Here is a 19970-nt window from a genome sequence, read left to right on the forward strand (position 1 = left end):
TGCATCAACCTGTGAGACTAGAATAGCTTTCAGTACCAAGAGAGAGGATGAAAACCAAATCCCAAACTGAAGTGGGTGGAAAGTGCACTAAGAATGCACAGGCACCGCCCCAAAATGGCGCCTGAGAGAGACGAAGTTGGAGGGACGGCCAGCGATGGCAACAAGGAACTCGCGAGAGCCAGAGGAAGCCACCAACCATGCGGAACCAAGCTAGCAAGCACGAACAGTTACAAAGATGAACACTCGGGGGAAATCTCTCTGGATTAATTTCCTTCAAGGTGGTTGTTTGAGGAGGAGAACAGTTACAGATGTGATCATCTACAGGAGACAATGAAGTTTATTCAACAGAATAGTCATGAAAATGAGGTAACAGAAGAGCACCAGTGTCAAGGGCACACTTGCTACACTCATCTCCAGCCAGTATCAGCTGTGAACGATTGAGCACTTAGTATGGCCAGATAGTAAAATTTTACAATAATTTTTCCTAATTTTGAAAATATTTTGAAAAACATCAGTAGGCATGATTTGCCTACAGGTCTGAAACTCCAGATGTAGAGGTTTCATTTCTATGGAGCAATCTGTTAGAGATTGCTCCATAGAAATGGAATATATATATATATTTAACATTAACAAATTATAAGTGATTTGCCACCAGAATATAAATAATGTAAAAACTGTGAGATCTTCCTAGAGTATCAAACACATAATTAAGAGGTTCCTAAAGATATTTTTGGCTTTCCCTGGTGGCTCAGTGGTAAAGAATCCACCTGCAATGCAGGAGATGCAGGTTCAATTCCTGGGTCAGGAAGATCCCCTAGAGAAGGAAATGGCAACCCACTCCAGTATTCTTGTCTGGGAAATCCCATGGTCAGAGGAACGTGGCAGGCTACATTCTGTGGGGTCGCAAGACTTAGACACGATTTAGCAAAAACACCACCAACCACCACAAAGATATTTTTTATCTCCTGAAAGCTTTTGCATTTCAAGAGTTTGCATTTTTGTGTTCTTTATCTAGAACTCTAATGGGTACTTCTAGAATCCCACCCCAAAGTTGCTGCTAAGTCACTTCAATCGTGTCCAACTCTGTGTGACCCCATAGACGGCAGCCCATGAGGCTCCCTCATTCCTAGGATTCTCCAGGCAAGAACACAGGAGTGGGTTGCCATTTCCTTCTCCAGTGCATGAAAGTGAAAAGTGAAAGTGAAGTCGCTCAGTCGTGTCCAACTCTTAGCGACCCCATGGACTGTAGCCCACCAGGTTCCTCCATCCATGGGATTTTCCAAGCAAGAGTACTGGAGTGGGGTGCCATTGCCTTCTCCCACCCCAAAGTTAATTGCCCCTTATTTTTATTTTTTTATGTTTAAATCCATTTTATTAAAATTATTTGGCAATTCTGGCAGCAGTACAAAGTTTGACCACTGGACACAAAATAGACATGAGTTTCTAATTTTGGTTTGTTGTGGGTTTGGGTACATGTACTTTTCTAAATAGTTTGCCCTTCATTTCATTACCAAATGGCAATGTGCCTTAAGTTTCTCTATCTACAATACTCTATTATTTAAAGAACAGGTATTTGTAAAATAATATTGGAAAACTAAAATGCACAGATGTAAAGAATTCTCTTCAAATATTAACAACATACAAAGTATATTGAAGACATCTACATTTAGTCCTTCAAGTAACTAGACAGGTGGTTTGATGTCTTGTATTACATTTATTTATTTATTTATTTCAGAGAAAGTGTTTCCCAAAACTATGAAAACCTTCATTGACATTCACAGTATGGTTCCAGTGGGTTTTGAGTAAAAGCAGTGTTGCACCTGATTTAGTATTCTAAAATCACAAGCCTTTTTATCCTTAGTGGGATTTGTTTCTTCTATAGTAGCTTAGGACACTATTTGCTTACTTAATGCCTTATAATTAACATCTGCTTTACAGTATTAATGATCTAAGCATTGGCCTTGTAAAGTATATTCAGTTCAGTTCAGTTCAGTCACTCAGTTGTGTCCAACTCTTTGCGACCCCATGAATTGCAGCACGCCAGGCCTGCCTGTCCATCACCAACTCCTGGAGTTCACCCAAACTCTTGTTCATCGAGTAGGTGATGCCATCCAGCCATCTCATCCTCTGTCGTCCCCTTCTCCTCCTGCCCCCAATCCCTCCCAGCATCAGAGTCTTTTCTAATGAGTCAACTCTTCGCATGAGGTGGCCAAAGTACTGGAGTTTCAGCTTTAGCATCAGTCCTTCCAAAGAACACCCAGGACTGATCTCCTTTAGAATGGACTGGTTGGATCTCCTTGCAGTCCAAGGGACTCTCAAGAGTCTTCTCCAACACCACAGTTCAAAAGCATCAATTCTTCGGCACTCAGCTTTCTTCACAGTCCAACTCTCACATCCACACATGACCACTGGAAAAAACCATAGCCTTGACTAGACAGACCTTTGTTGGCAAAGTATTGTCTCTGTTTTTGAATATGCTATCTAGGTTGGTCATAACTTTCCTTCCAAGGAGTAGTATTACTGGACAGCAAATGGTGGGAGACCTTTTCCAAGGCAAAACTTTACCTGGATCTTAAAGTAAGATCTCTGAGGGTTTGGTGTTCCTTAGTTGTCCTCCAGTGATTCTGAAGTTGTAAGTGGAGTCCTGATTCCAGAGTTGCTATGGTATGTCAGGGTGACTGGTTTTACATCCTGTTCTTTGATCAAAGGCATCAGTTCAGTTCAGTCACTCAGTCATGTCCGACTCTTTGCGACCCCATGAATTGCAGCACACCAGGCCTCCCTGTCCATCACCAACTCCCGGAGTTCACCCAAACTCATGTCCATTGAGTCAGTGAGGTGAACTGTTTAAGTGAAGGCTTAGGGCAGGTTCTATTTGGCTGATACTCTGTACTCGATGTAAGCCAATGGAATCGTTGATGTAGGCACACTGGTTTTCCCTCAAGATTCGTTCAAACTTCTTGAATTGAAGTTTGAAGAATAATGTCTCTTTTGGATTTCCCTGCAGCATATTCAGAAAGCCGTGGGAATCGGTGCGATCATGGATACTGTTGCCATGTCTTTCACCCATAGAATCATGAGATTAAATTTTCCATTTCCTGATTCTCCAGGTTTCAGGTACACTTGTACTGTCTAACTTGGCACACACTGCCCACTCAGCGGGGTTTGCTCTCATAGGCTTCCAAGACTGCCTGCACGTCCTCCACACTGACTTGCTCAGCTGCCAAGTGCTGGCATGGGATGCCGGTCAGATTGACCCGGGCAGGGAGTGTGGCTTTAGCACCTCAGTGTGCCTGCTCCATCCCTTGCCGAACTGTCTCTCTGCTGGGCTGCAAGAGGGGAGCTGAGCGAGCTGAGGAGGGGGTAGGGAGGGCAGTGTCCCTAGCTGCTAGCTAGGCAGTTACACACAGACCCCAAAGCCCTAGGTGCCCGAGTGCCACAGTATAAAGAAACCCTTGCCAAGACATCCACTGTGGTAGATCTGGGTATGCACTGCGCACACATATAGAGACCAAACCTGCCCCTTAGGTATTTTTAAAATCAACTTGCTCGTGACACTTTACTACATAATGACTTTCTGTTTATAAGAGTATTAGTCTAATATTCTGAACCCTCATCTTGTTGATTTCTAGAACATATGTTTTCCTATATAGATCTCTTCCTACAGTACCTAGAAAATACATATAAATTAAGCACTTATAATTCTCAGCCTTGTTTATCTGAAAGATTGTTACTCACACTGCCATTTTTTGAATTTCAGGTTTATTGATTCAACTTCTCCACTTGTATTGTTGGCTTCCTACCTCTTTTTGTTTACAGGCAGCCTAGGGGGAAGCTGTTTAAAATCCAAAGATCTATTTCTTCTTCTCTGTGAGATAGCTCTTACTAGGCATCCAATTCTTGGCATTGTTTGGAAGACTATCCTGTCTATTTCAAGACAAATTTTTACTGCAAGTAGTTAATCCAAGGGGTGAAAGAGAGGATGACAGATAAAGATGGTTTTCTTTAGCTTCCTAAGCCAAGTCTCCCAAATAAATCTTCATTACTCTGTTTTCAGATTTTTAACTTGGATCTCAGGAAATATAAACACCCATTCCAAAGTTTGGCATATTTTTATATTGTATTCTGTACAAGCTTATACATACTTCTTTCTCTTTCTTTAAGTGCAGAGATTTGAGGATGCATTATATATTATGTTGTTACTACTGCTGCATCTGAGATTGACTAGCTGATATTATATTATCACATTTCATCCTCCTATCTATAGTCTCTTGACCTCACCTGACTCCCAGGCCCTCAGCAACTTCCTCCATCCAGTTTCTGACCCTGAGAGGTACTTGTGGGTTTGATATGTGATTTTATACCTGAGGCCAAACAAGCAAAAATATATGGAGCCCCTGGTTCCTTTCACCATTTTTAGAAGCACGCATAGAGTGTGATGGCGTTATGACCTATGATAATTTATTTCCTTTTACTATTCCATATAAAATTCCACTCTAAGCATTGCATAGAGTGTGATGACTTCCCCAAAGCTGCTGAAGGGACCAGGTGACAGAACTTTCTAAGTGTATGTGAATCAACTCTCATGAGTCCAACTGTGACCAACAAGAAACAGAAGATGAAAGAGAGCAGGTAGATAAATGTCATCTCACTTCTTCCCTGAGATGGGCTGTTAGAGATACAAGGTTCTGTCGTGCCATCTGGGTAAGCCATACCACACACGGCCAAACAGGTGCCCAGCTGATGGCATGGCTACATCTCACTGCAGCTCTTTGTGAAGCAGTGGTCAGTATGACAGCATGTCAGCTTGGATGTGCTTCCCATTGTTCGCTGCCACACTTGCCCTTTTCTTCACTCTTGTTAACTTGGAATTCTTTTTTTTAAAAAAACATTTATTTATTCATTTATTTGGGGCTGCACTGGGTCTTAACTTTGGTGCATGAGCTCCAGAACACGTGGGCTCTGAAGGCTGTGGAATGCGGGCTGTCTAGTGGGCATGTGCAAGTTCAATAGTTGTGGTGCACGGGCTCAGCTGCCTCAAGGCATGTGAGAATCTAAGTTCCCTGACCAGGACTTGAACCTGCATCCCTTGCATTGGAAGGCAGATTCTTAACCACTGGACCACCAAGGAAGTCCTTACCCTGGAGTTCTCTTTCCAAAAACGCATTAGCACCACAGCCTTTTGTTATATTCAGTTTTCAAGCGAATCCAGGGGAAGACATCTGTGCATGTATATATGTGCATAATTTTATATATACCTATATGTACTATATATATATAATTATACAAATACAGTTTGATTATAAATATATAGATATATATGAAAAATTACAACCTATGATAATTTATTTCCTTTTACTAGTCCATATAAAATTCCATACCACATAAAATCCCTAAGTACTCTATGATGACATTATGACATGAGACATTTAAGTCATAAAGAATTTATAAACCCTAGAATTTGTGTTTGCTCTTTATGGTGTTGTTTTGTTCTTTGCTAGTGGGGGAAAAAAAAAGCTTTACACAAAGTAATAAATATGAACTTTGTAAAAAAGCAGCTATAAATTTTGGAAAATGATCATTAAGAAAACTAATCCTTTAGGAAAGTGGGGTTTCAGACTCTCAAAATTCTATATAAATGAAATAAGTACCATGAAGACTTCTAGCTTAAGACATCTTTCAGCTTAAAATACTTCCCTCTTAAATGCTATGAAGCCTGAAACCAAAAATCTGTTTTAGTTGCTCTGCTAATAGCAGAGGCATATTTTAAGATTAATGTCCATTTGACAGTTTTTTTGTGTGTGCTATTTTATTTCATGTTGGGTAGAAAATAAGGCAAACTTCTAATGCCATTTGCAGTATACTTTTATAATATACACAGCAAAACAATACAGATGTTTAAATGATCTTGATTTTATCCTTCTTATTTCCCAATTCTAAATCAAGGCATGCATATTAATTTGTGGATTGATAGTCCAGCATTATTGATCCTGATCAGTATCCTTTTCTTATGTCAGCCTTAGGGATCATTTCAGAAATCAGACCATTTGTAATTGATTCATTGCTGTCTGTGGGGGAAGAATAATTTCATATTCATTCAAGGCCTATCTAAGAGTCAACACACTTCAAAACACTGAGGAGAGATCACGGACGATACAGCCTTGAGATAAATCCTATAAAATAATTTCAATCACAACCTTTCAGAACTTACCAAGCAGAGCGATCAGGGAAGAAAAGCTACCAAGGCAAACTTTTCAAAGAGGTATCTTTTCAGAATTGTTGGTCCCGGGCCATTTGGCTGAGAGTGAAGAGTGAAATGAAGTCCATAAAGATACCCCTGAGGTGAAGGATGAAGGAACTATATCTCTGGGCCACTGGGACAAGAGCAACTTCAAGAAGAAAGCAATCTTAGTATCCTGTCCACCAGTCCTTCCAGATGCTGGAGGGAGTGCCTTTCTCTTCTGGATCAGGCCTAGATCAGCCCAAGTAGAAGAGAGATCCTACAGAGATCTGGAAAGGAGACCCAGGGGAAAGAAGAACAGCAAGGCCCAGTGGCTAGCCCAGGACATAGCACACGGTAGGCATTCCATGTGTGGAATGACTGTGGAATAACCAATTTTAGTTCTACGTGGGCAACATCTGTGCAACACTGAGCAAGTTACTTTTTCACTTCTTTCCTTTGAGCCTTAATTTCTGCACCTGTACAATGGGGATAATAAAAATTCTTACTTTAAGAATAATTTCAAGGATAAAACGCAATAATAATAGTCCTTTGGAATTCACAAAGGCATAAACATATCCAGGAATGGAAAAACAGAGAGCAGCATCCATAGTCTTCTTTTCAAATATGCACAGATTTTAGCATTGGTCATCTTTAGGGTTCCCTACAAAAGCAGATCCTGATATGAGGACTTGTATCCAGGTAGTCCAGTTGAGGAGCAATTCTTAGAAGGAGAGAGGGAAGAGGGAAGGTTAAGGAGAAGGGAAAAGCTAATTTTTGAGGTCACTTCTGTGGACAACTGGGGCTTGTTCTTGCAGGAGGGTTTATAAAAAGTATATCAATGTATCTTAGAACTATCCACATGGGGATGAATTTATCCATCTGTTCCCACACTCCATAAAGAATGCTCCTGAAAGTGGTACTCTCCCAATTTCCAAGTCCATTCAAATCCTTGAGAGAGCAGGTTTCCACCAGGGTCTATAGAAAGAGATGTGCACGTAACAGAAGATATCATGAGGTGAACTGAAGCCCACTCAGAGGATTTGAGTACAGTCAATGGAGATTACAGATACCATTTTAGTCACAAAAAAGCAGAGCGAATTTTCTCTTTGGCAGTCTTCTATTAAATATAGCATATAACTTAACATGGAGTATAACACTGATATTTGCTGAATCCTCTTGCCTCACAGAAATCTTATTGAACTTAACCTTAGTGAAGCCCAGAGAGACCCCATCTTCACTTTTTGCAGATTCCTGACAGTTCAGGATCTCTGTTTCTTGGCCTATTACCTAGAATCACAAAGTCCAACCTCTATATCAATCTGTAGAAACACTATGTGGGTTGAGTAGCTCTAAGACTTAAAGGATCTGGGGGCATGGGGCAGTATCATTCACTCAGTCACGTGCGACTCTTTGTAAGTCCGTGGACTATAGCCCACAAGGCTCCTCTGTCCGTGGAATTTTCCAGGCAAGAATACTGGGGTGGGGTGCCATTTCCTACTCCAGGGGATCTTTCTTCACCCAGGGATTGAACCCACATCTCTTGCATTTCCTGCATTGGCAGGTGGATTCTTTACCACTGTGCCCCCTGGGAAGCCCCGTAGGGGTCCCTCTCATACTGCCTCCTGTCTGTCATCTTGCTCTCTCCACTCACCATTCCCTCTTCTTATCCTACACCTTCAAGCCTGTTCACAAATGTAGCCCATTTTCTCACTCACACAGAAGCGCATCCATACTCAGTCCTTAGAAGCTTGGCTTCTCTCTACAAAACTGGTTTTCTACCTTCAAGGAGTACTTATATAATCTACTAAATTGTCTTTCTCCATAGCATGAAATAAAGATATATGATTTCCTCTGTGTGACTCAATAAGACTGTTTTTGAGTGAAAAAAAAATTTTGTCATAAACATTTTCTTTTTCCTAAACTATCCCTTGCATAAAATAGAATACTCATGGTGGACTAGCTCAATTCTCCCTTTGAAATGCTTGCATGGCTCAAAGCATGTCCCCTAACTCTTTAAAGTTATTATATTTATACATTTTTCTTTCTATGATTGTTGAATAATGCATACCTCTTCCCACTAGAATGTAAACTCCAACGGTGTCACAACCAAGTTTTGCTTTGCTTGGCGCTGAATCATTGGTACCCTGTGATCAGTTTGGCACAAAAGTACATGATCAATACAAATGTTCAATGAACAAATGAATGAAATTTTATCTGTGAACTTTTAAATTTCTTCTTGCGTAGGTAGAAGAAAAGAATTAGAGAAAAAGGAAAGCTCAAGTCCCAGAAAAGTGTCTTGCTGAAGGTCACAGAAGTGATTGATAGCAGAGTGATTTAACAAGGCTGCCACACTCATTGCTTCAGCCCTCTTGTAACATTAGACTGTAATTCATCGTGATATTGCCTAATAGGAACAGTATGATAAATCCAGTGTTTTCTCTCAAACCTCTGTGCTTGACTTCAGAAATATCAAAGAAGTCTGGTCTCAGTGTTCTCTGACTCTTTTTTTCCTACTGAGAGATACCAAATGATTATAGTTTACATTGGAAAATGATGCTTTGGGGCTATGTCCCTCCCCCAAATTTTGAAATAACTACTATTTTTTAAAATTTTGACTGGGGTGCAGTTGAATTACAATGCTGTTAGTTTTTGCTGTACAGAAAAATGAGTCATTTATACATGCACATATATCCACTCTTTTTTAGATTCTATTCCCATTTAGGTCTTTACAGACTAAGTGGAGTTCCCTGTGCTGTGTGGTAGGTCCTTACTAGTCATCCATATTGTGTAGAGTAGTGAATTGATGCTTTCAAATTGTGCTGCTAGAGAAGACTCTTCTTATGTGAAATCACAACTTTAAAACTCCTCTTTATTTCCAATGAAGCGTTCAGTGATTTAGGACAGGGATCATTCCTCACATACACCAAAAAGCAATGAGTTCTACTCTCAAGAACACACAGAACAAAATGGACAGGAGCACAGCACTTACAAGGTCTCATAAAGAAAACTAAGTAAAGCTGTTGGCCTGCTCTGGGACTTCAAAGAGCCCCAGAAAATCACATAAAAGTAAAAGGGAAGTAAAAAAATCTGACTTTATTTCAACACCTCTTAAAAGGAGTCAGATCAGAATATAAAATTCCACTCGGACCTGGGGGTGGCTGCACTTTTATTTTCTTATTTTTTTCTGGTCTGCCAGGGTGAACAGCTTAGGAAGGAGCTCAGGAGGGGAAGCCTGTGGCTTCAAGTCCTGGTGGAGCCCACTTTGCTGATGGCTGTTGAGAAGGACAGAGGGAAATCAGAAGTTGTCATCTAAGCGCTTAGAATTCAAAACCAGGTCACTACCCCAATATTATGCAACTTGTTTTAAGACAGAGCCTGCAAATACAAAAAGTGGACAGTCATGCCCAGCTCTTTGCGACCCTGTGGACTGTAGTCCGCCAGGCTCTTCTGTCCGTGGAATTCTCCAGGCAACAATACTGCAGTGGGTGGCCATTTCCTTCTCTAGAGGGTCTTCCCAACCTGGGGACTGAAACTGGGTCTCTTGCATTACAAGGCAGATTCTTCACCGTCTGAACCACAAGGGCAGCACACACACAAACCTCACATGCACTAGGAAAAGAGACAAGAACAGTAATCTGAAAGAAGCCTGGACCAGACCTACCGGCCTCTCACGTTATCGACCCTTAACCCATTTCTCAAAGATTTACTTATGTTACTGCCAATATTCACCAAATGCGATAAAAGTTCACTATTTTGCACAAAGCAAGGGGAGATGGTGCTTTTAGTAATGGCGTAGAGATGATATTCACTTAAACGTGTTAATGTTATTTCCTGAAAACTTGCTTACACATTTTAAATGGTAAGCTATCTTTCTGATGATAAATGTCAACAACAGCCTTGAAGCACTATTCCCAATTAGTATGGCTGGCTCCAATGGTATTTGCTACGAGTGACTTACAAATAATCTCTAGCACGTAATCCCCATCTGGGATCCTACCTGTTATATACAAAACCATTTAGAGCTTAGTGGATTGCCTGCATTCCCATAAGGGCCCCATGAATTATTTCTCACAGGGAGAAAACATTTTAAAAGGTATATAATGATAAGGAAACTATCAGATCAACCCGTCTCTGTTACTGTAGAGGGTAGGATAATTTACCTCTTTCCTTCACTCTTCTTTCTTCTATACTACACCCTGGTTCCCGAAGCCAACTGTACTTTAAAACAAAAAACAAACAAACAAAAAAACACTAATGACCCTGCTTTGTAACGTGTTCCATATGTTTCACAGGCTTCATAAAATAATTCCACATTAGTTTCCCTAGCCTAGTGTTTAGATCGTGACATCTGTTTTTTCCTAGGTTTTCATGATTTATTTTGGTGTCTGTGTGAACTTGCTCTATAAGAGTAAAAGGAATTTGCTTAGATTCCCTTTTCCTGGAATGTATCCTGGTGCCGTGCAGACTATCAGACTTCCTATCCACAGAAGATCTGCCACTATCAAGCCTAGGGCTGCCACTTACTATGAACGCACCCAAGGCATTTCATCTCTCTGGACCTCAATTTCCACATCTGTAAAATGGGGATGGTAGCAGAAATAACTGTTTATAGTGTGTGGGGAATGTTTAAATTCATAAATCATTATATGCATACACACACACACACACACACATAACCTTTTGCCACCTGATAACCATTTGCTGCATGAACAAAGTAATGAAGGCCAACAAAGGTACAGAGTATGAGAAACCTATCTCTTAGAGACCTTCCTTTGTGCTTTGGCATTAATAACTCAAGCAACCGACACTTACTATGAGCCATGCTCTGATCAACCAATCAAATCAATATATATAAATACAGGTAAAAAAGGTAAAATTAGCACCAAGTGAAGCCAAATTTGAGACTGAAGCTAAAGACAGTCAGGAATACTAATCCTGTTTTAATATGCTATTCATCAGATTTTTACATCTTGACATTTTAAAAACATTGTATCAAAATATTATGTATCTTGATTACTTGATGTGCCCTCCTCCAATTACACTTTATGTCCAAAGAACAAGCCTCAGTTGTCACAGTTGCTCCTGGACAACTGTGAGCAAATGAGACTCAGTTCCAGTCTTCATGCTACTCAGAATCAAGTGGGAGGAGGGACAGGCCTTAACAAAGTCATCACAAGAATATTTATAAATTTTTTTCCATTAAAAATGCAAGAGTTTTATATTATCCCTTCAGCCTGTGGATGAGTACAGATGCTCTTTTTGAAATTATGAGCTTAAGTTTTAGTTCACTCATTTCTCAGTAAAGAGATATTCAGTGTCTACTATATGCCAGGCACTGCTCTAGGCGCCGGGGAAGAGCAAAAGAGACACAAATTTCTACTTTCACAAAGTTATAGTCTAGTATGGAAGAGAGACAATGAACAACACAGATGAATAAAATACACCATCTGCCATATGGTGCTTAGTTATAAAGTTTGTGTTATAAATAAATGGAAGGGAGAGAGAAGCTATCTGAGAGAATTAAAATGTTAGACAAGGAACATTGGAATTGTGACCTTGGGGGATGTGAGAGAGAGGAATGCAGAAAAGTGCAAGGAAATAGTCCAGGCGAAGGCAGCAGGTACTGCAGGGCAGAGACCCTGAAGTGGGAATGCGCCTGTTAAGTGTTTAAGAAAACGGTAAAGATGGGAATTCCCTGGCATCCAGTGGTTAAGACTCCACACTTTCACTGCAGGGGGCACAGGTTCAATCTCCGGTCAGGAAACTAAGATCCCACGTGCTGCATGGTGCGTCCAAACAGACACAACTTTTCAGAAAGGAAGGAAGAACGAAAATAGCAAAAAGGCCAGGGAGCCAAGGAGAGAGTGAGTAGGAATTTAGATCAAAAACTTAATGGTGGACTGATAACGGCGGACCTCTTCAGTCATAAGTGCTCTGCTTTGCACTCTGGCCTGGCGGGGCAATCACTGAAAGGATCTGGGTAAAGGAGTGGAGATCTGACTTAGGCTTAGCAGGATCAGGCCAGTGCTGTGCTGAGATGGACTCACCAGGAACAAGAGAAGTCGGACCATTTAGGAGCTCACCACACAATCCAGGCAGGATATGATTGTGGCTTGGACCAGTGTAAAAGCTCTGGAAGAAGACTCTAAGCAGTCAGATTCTGGATGTATTTTGAAAATGGAGCCAACAATGTTTGCTGTTGCTTTACATGTGACATGAAAGAGAAAGAAGTGTAAAGGTTATCAGGGTTTTTGGTCTAAGCAACTGGAAGAATGGAGTTATAATCAACTGAGATAAGAATGTAAAGAAGTAGGTCTGGGAGGGAACATATAGGCAATTGGTTTTGGATACGTTAATTTCAAGATGCCTGTTAATCACCAAAATGGATAAGAGAAGCAGACATTTGGATATAGGTTTGAATTCCAGAGCTAGGGTACCATTTGGATCTAGAGATACAAATTTGGGAGTCATCAATATATGAATGTGAAAGTGTTAGTCACTCAGTCATGTCTGACTCTTTGCTATCCCATGGACTGTAGCCTGCAGGCTCCTCTGTCCATGGGATTCTCCAGGCAAGAATACTGGAGTGAGTAGCCATACCCTTTTCCAGCGGATCTTTCTGACCCAGGGATCAAACCCGGGTCTTTAGCATTGCAGGCAGATTCTTCACTGGTATTTCAAGCCATGGTATTAGATGTAGAATGGGCATAGATAGAATAGGGAAGTGGTCAGTACTCAGAGAAGACGAACTATATGAGAAGAACTAAACACTGCTGATTGGATGTAGCAAAGTGAGATGGCCTTGACAAAGGCAGTTTTAGTAAAGCGGTGTCAGTAAAAAGCCTGATTTAGTGGATTCAAAAGAAAAAGGAGAAATTTTAGAGAATTCATTTTAAGTTCTGCTGTAAAAATAAGTTGAGAAATGGGAGAATGACTTAAGGGAAAAGAAGTTCATGAGAGAATTTTCAAATTTTTGTTTCATTTTTTATAATTTTATTTATGGGCTATTCTGGGTCTTCGTTGCTGCACGGACTTTTCTCTAGTTGTGGCAAGAGGGGACTACTCTCTAGCTGCAGTGTGTGAGCTTCTCGTTGTGGTGGCTTTCTTGGTGCAGAGCACAGTCTCTAGAGCATGTGGACTTCGGCAGTTGTGGCTCCCAGACTCGGCAGCACAGGCTCAGTGTTGTGGCACATGGGCTTAGTTGCCCCGGGACATGTGGGTTCTCCAATCAAGGATCAACCCCGTGTCTCCTGCATTGGCAGGCAGATTCTTTACCACTGAGCCATCAGGGAAGCCCTGTTTTGTTTTAGAAATAGGGAAAGCATACCTTGTTTGTGCATGAGGCAGAAGACAAGGATGATATCAAATGAGAAGGTGCAATGGGTAATAAGTCTGGTCTGATAACCCAAGTGTGTGTGTGTGTGTGTGTGTGTGTTTCCATTGTCAGAGGAGGGAGTGAAAATGGCCTGAGAGGCAAGGAGGCCCAACAACTACACCACTAGCTCACTTCAAGCCAGTGGTCCAAAGAAAGCAGCGGCAGGGAAGCAGTGCATCCCTTGGAGAGCCAGAGCGGGTGATAGCCAGCCATGGTTCTCAAACTATCGCATGCGTCAGAATCACCTGGAGGACTTGTTAAAATACAAATTTCTGAACCCTACCCCAGGACTTGCTTTTTTAATTCATTTTTATTGGAGCATAGTTGCTTTACAATGTTGTACTAGTTTCTACTGTACAGCAAAGTGAATCAGCCATACGTACACAGACATCCCCTCCCTTTTGAACTGACTTCCCACTCTGGTCACTATAGTGCATTGAGTTCCCTGTGCTATACAGCGTGTTCTCATTAGTTATCTGTTTTCTGATGCAGCAGATTGGGGTGGGGTCTGAGAATCTGAATGTCTAACCAGTTCCAATGATGTTGATGCTGCTCTTCCTGGGGGATCCAATCCACTGGGTTAGTGCAAGAAAGAGAAAGTAATGTTCACAGAAGAGGCTCTTTAAGCTTGTGACTTTTAAAATTTGGTATCAGCTAAAGCCTGGTCCATTTAAAATTAACTCCAACTTTCAATGATTTTTAAGTCAATGCTTAAAAATTCATTATTAAACAGAGCTCTATTTTTTTTTCTGTGTCCCTTTACACTATTGGTTTGTAAGAATGTTCATTTCAAATAGTACACATAAATGTTATTTCAGGTTGAAAAAAGAAATATATACCTTCTTAATCCAATTTTGAGTATTTTTTAGCCGCTTACTTGTTTTATCTATTCCTTTGAATCTGTTCCATTCACCTTGAAAACATTTTACTTGGAGCCAAGTTATTTATTCATTCATTTATTCAGCAGATATTCATTGAGCACCTACTTAGAATCAGGTACCATTGTATCACTTGGGATATAGCAATGGAAAAAACATTTTGGCCTTTGGAAAGCAACATTGCAATTCAAAGAGAAAGAGATAATTAAATAAAATAAACACATATAGTAATTCAGCTGGTGATAATTTTCACAAAGGATCAAAATAAAGCAGGATAGGGGATAGGAATGCAACGCAATGAAATACATGATGGTTGTCAGGTAAAGCCTCAGTAAGAAAGTGATACTTCAGCAAGAATATGAAGGAGGTAAGGAAATGAGATATCCAGAAGAAGAGCGTTCCAGACAGGAAGTTAAAGAGGCTCCAAGTCTGGGGCATACCTACCATGTTTAAAGAAGAACAAGGAGTCCACTGAAATGGCTTGTACAGGGGTGAAGGTGAGGAGTCAATGAGATCAGAAGGCAATGTGCAAGGTTAGGGCAAAGGACTGTGTCAAGTCTTTTACACCTTTAAGACAGCTTTGGCTTTTCTCTGGAATGTGAAGTCAAGTGGGCCTTAGGAAGTATCACTATAAACAAAGCTAGTGGAGGTGATGGAATTCCAGTTGAGCTATTTCAAATCCTGAAAGATGATGCTGTGAAAGTGCTGCACTCAATATGCCAGCAAATTTGGAAAACTCAGCAGTGGCCACAGGACTGGAAAAGGTCAGTTTTCATTCCAATCCCAAAGAAAGGCAATGCCAAAGAATGCTCAAACTACTGCACAATGGCACTCATCTCACATGCTAGCAAAGTAATGCTCAAAATTCTCCAAGCAAGGAGTGCCTCTCAACAGTACGTGAACTGAGAACTTCCAGATGTTCAAGCTGGATTTAGAAAAGGCAGAGGACCTAGAGATCAAATTGCCAACATACATTGAATCATCAAAAAAGCAAGAGAATTCCAGAAAAACATCTACTTCTGTTTCATTGACTATCTAAAGCCTTTGACTGTGTGGATCACAACAAACTGTGGAAAATTCTTAAAGAGATGGGAATACTAGACCACCTGACCTGCCTCTTGAGAAATCTGTATGCAGGTCAAGAAGCAACAGTTAGAATCAGACATGGAACAGACTGGATCCAAATCGGGAAGGGAGTATGTCAAGGCTGTATATTGTCACCCTGCTTATTTAACTTATATGCAGTGTACATTATGTGAAATGCCGGACTGGATGAAGCACAAGCTGGAATCAAGATTGCTGGGAGAAATATCAATAACTTCAGATATGCAGATGATACCACCTTTATGGCAAAAAGCAAAGAGGAACTAACGAGCCTCTTGATGAAAGTGAAAGAGAAGAGTGAAAAAGCTGGCTTAAAACTCAACACTCCAAAAACAAAGATCATGACATCCGGTCCCATCACTTCATGGCAAATAGATGGAGAAACAATGTAAACAGTGACAGACTTTATTATTGGGGCTCCAAAATCACTGCAGACAGTGACTGCAGTCATAAAATTAAAAGACACTTTCTCCTTGGAAGAAAAGTTATGACAAACCTAGACAGTGTATTAAAAACCAGAGACATTACTTTGCTGACAAAAGTTGGTCTAGTCAAAGCTATGGTTTTTCCAGGAGTCATGTATGGATGTGAGAGTTGGACCATAAAGAAAGCTAAGAGGTGAAGAATTGATGCTTTTGAACTGTGGTGTTGGAGAAGCCTCTTGAGAGTCCCTTGGACTGAAAGGAGATCCAATCAGTTCATCCTAAAGGAAATCAGTCCTGAATATTCATTGGAAGGACTGATGCTGAATCTGAAGCTCCAATACTTTGGCCATCTGCTGCAAAGAACTGACTCATTTGAAAAGACCTTGATACTGGGAAAGATTGAAGGCAGGAGTAGAAGGCAGCAACAGAGGATGAGATGGTTGAAAGGCATCACTTACTCAATGGATATGAATTTGAGCAAGCTCTGGGAGCAGGTGATGGATAGGGCAGCCTGGCGTGCTGCAGTCCATGGGGTCGCAAAGTGTCAGACATGACTGTGTGACTGAACTGAACTGAACTGAACTAAGGCTTTTCTCTATGTGAACTGGGCAGTCAATGGAGGATTTTAAGCAGTGTAGAGCCATGAACAGACTTGCATTTTTTAAAAATTGAAGTATAGTTGATTTGCAATGTATTACTTTCAGGTATATGCAGTGATTCAGGTATATATATATATTCACCTGAATATATATATTCATTCAATATATTCATATATTCATTCAATATATATATATATATTCAGGTATATATATATATACACACATACATAATCTTTCTCAGATTCTTTTCCATTATATGTCATTATAAGATATTGAATATAGTTCACTGTGCTATACAATAGATCCTTGCCGTTGATCTATTTTGCATGCAGTAGTATCTCAAACTCTTAATTTATCCCTCTCCACCTTTGCCCTTTTTTAACTATGTCTCTGAATCCATTTTTGTTTTGTAAATAAATTCATTTGTATCATTTTTTTTAGATTCTACCTATAAGTGATATCACATGGTATTTGTCTTTCTCTTTCTCACTTAGTATGATCATCTCTAGGTCCATCCATGGCATTGTTGCAAATGGCATTATTTAATCATTTATTCTTATTACTAATTCTGAATAATATTTCATTGTATATATGTACCACATCTTCTTTATCCATTCATCTGCTAATAGACATTTACTGAAAAGCAGAGTATTTTGTAATGAAAATATTAATTTTGGATTAATCTGTATTGAAATAATATTAAGTCATGAGATTAGATGAAGTCACCCAGGGAGTGAGTACAGAGTGATGAGTATAGACAGAAAAAAGAAGGGATCTAATGATCAAGCCCTAGGTACTTCAACATTTTAGAGGAAGATAAAATAACTATGTAGCAGAATGTTGAAGACTTACTATTCATCTAAATTGGCAATCATTACCCACCCCCAGCCAATCACTGGCCTATGAGAAGGAAATGTCAAATATCCGCAATGTTAAATATCTGATCTTTTTTCAAAACTGACAGAGATATGAACTCTTATGAGAAACAATCAGTTTTTAAATGTTGGAAAATAATATTTTTCTGAACACTTTGCAGGCCAATTAAAATATGCTCACTGGCAAAATCCAGACCTTGATTTGTCAGCTTTCAATCTCTGATTTGTACTTTTAAAAAGATTATTTCTGTCCTCATTACAATGAACTCAGAAAAAAAGGGAAGCAAGTACAGCCTGCCTCTGACCTGTAGAAGTTAAAGTTGATATTACCTACAAAATCTTAGAACAATGCCCAGTGCATAGTAGAAAATAAATGTCAACTCTTGTATTATTATTATTATTGTGACTTATTTGGAGCTTTAGTTATATCATCAGACTGCAAAAAGAAACAATAACTTATGCATTCAGAACGAAAAACAAAAGGGCCAAGGTGGCAGTTTTTGGAGGTCAGAACAAGGTTATGTATCCAAATTATGCCAACATGCTAAGGTGTGGCCAACAATTGACTCTCATCTTGAAAGGGAGAGAAAAAAAGACATAAAATATCTATTAAATTGGTGGTTGCCAAGAATATACTTTAACATATTCTAATTATACCTTAAATTTTGGCACTCACTTCTTTTAAGAACCTAGGAAAATTCCATCGCAATTTCCATGGCTCCCGGAAATTTATGTTTTCTCAAAGACAACCTGGCATGCCTACATATCATTTAAAATCCTCTCCCACAAACATTTGTGGGGCTTTTAAAAGGTATAAAAAAGAAACATTAAGCACATGCTCATGCACGCACAATCACACAAGCACAGGCACTTGCATGCACACAGGCGTGTATATGCCCTGGAGAAGGGAATGGCAGCCCACTCCAGTATTCGTGCCTGGAGAATCCCATGGACAGAGGAGCCTTGGCAGGCTACAGTCCACGGGGTCGCAAAGCGTTGGACACAACTGAGCGACTCACAGACAGAGAGGGCAGGGGGCATGTACATACATGTACTAGTGCTAAAAAACTACAACGTGGGAACAAATGGGTTTGTCTTGTTTTTCAATGATGGTATCAGAAAATCTCTTTTCAGGACTCACAGCTTGTGTCATGTGGTTTCTCTGAACTTCAGTTTCCCTTCTGAGAAATGGGGAACCAAACTCATGAGCTTGTTTTAAACTCCCTATTAGCTGAGTATAATTATCTCTACTGTACAGATGAAGACACAAACATTTCAGGAGGTAAAGAGAGAGTTTTGTACATTGGAAAATGCTTTACAACATGAAACTATTCATATTACTGTTTATCTAAAACTATTGAGAAGATCCCCTCCCCTCCTCCTTTCCTCATCAAGCACATAAATTTGGAACTTGCAGCCTGGTGATAACACACAAGAGCATTTAATGTTGCAACTAGGGATAAATATGTTACAAGCCTGGTCAGGGAAAAATAATTTTCAGGGGATGAGCTAGCCAGTGCTCTGATTTTGAGGGAAGGATGATTGAGAATTGAATTTCTCATCATAAAATCTGTGAACCTACTGATGATCTCCCCATAGGAAAGCAGCTAAAGGGTGTTTTAATGAAAGAATAATATGTCACTCTGGGGAGGAATTCCAACATTTAGATACCAGAGTGTCCTTTCAGACAAAAGAGACTGTGTTGAAAACAAAAATTCTCAGAGGATCAAAGATGCCATATCTAGAGTCTCAAATTTGAATATGTATAAGAATAGCCTGATCAGATCAGATCAGATCAGTCGCTCAGTCGTGTCCGACTCTTTGTGACCCCATGAATCGCAGCACGTCAGGCCTCCCTGTCCATCACCAACTCCCGGAGTTCACTGAGACTCACGTCCATCGAGTCAGTGATGCCATCCAGCCATCTCATCCTCTGTCGTCCCCTTCTCCTCCTGCCCCCAATCCCTCCCAGCATCAGAGTCTTTTCCAATGAATCAACTCTTCGCCTGAGGTGGCCAAAGTACTGGAGTTTCAGCTTTAGCATCATTCCTTCCAAAGAAATCCCAGGGCTGATCTCCTTCAGAATGGACTGGTTGGATCTCCTTGCAGTCCAAGGGACTCTCAAGAGTCTTCTCCAACACCACAGTTCAAAAGCATCAATTCTTCAGCGCTCAGCCTTCTTCACAGTCCAACTCTCACATCCATACATGACCACAGGAAAAACCATAGCCTTGACTAGACGAATCTTTGTTGGCAAAGTAATGTCTCTGCTTTTGAATATGCTATCTAGGTTGGTCATAACTTTCCTTCCAAGGAGTAAGCGTCTTTTAATTTCATGGCTGCAGTCACCATCTGTAGTGATTTTGGAGCCCAGAAAAATAAAGTCTGACACTGTTTCCACTGTTTCCCCATCTATCTCCCATGAAGTGGTGGGACCTGAGAACTCATTAAAAATGCAGATTCTCAAGCTCTATCTCAAACTTACTGAATC

The 19970-nt window shown here is 40.3% G+C and overlaps 1 pseudogene; it reads right to left on the minus strand.

Moving 5' to 3' along the window:
- Window positions 1–2604: 2604 nt before the first annotated feature.
- On the minus strand, window positions 2605–13811 carry LOC129654321 (cysteine dioxygenase type 1-like; annotated as a pseudogene).
- Window positions 13812–19970: the final 6159 nt, after the last annotated feature.

Source organism: Bubalus kerabau, chromosome 5 (assembly GCF_029407905.1).
Source record: "Bubalus kerabau isolate K-KA32 ecotype Philippines breed swamp buffalo chromosome 5, PCC_UOA_SB_1v2, whole genome shotgun sequence".
Taxonomy (NCBI): domain Eukaryota; kingdom Metazoa; phylum Chordata; class Mammalia; order Artiodactyla; family Bovidae; genus Bubalus; species Bubalus kerabau.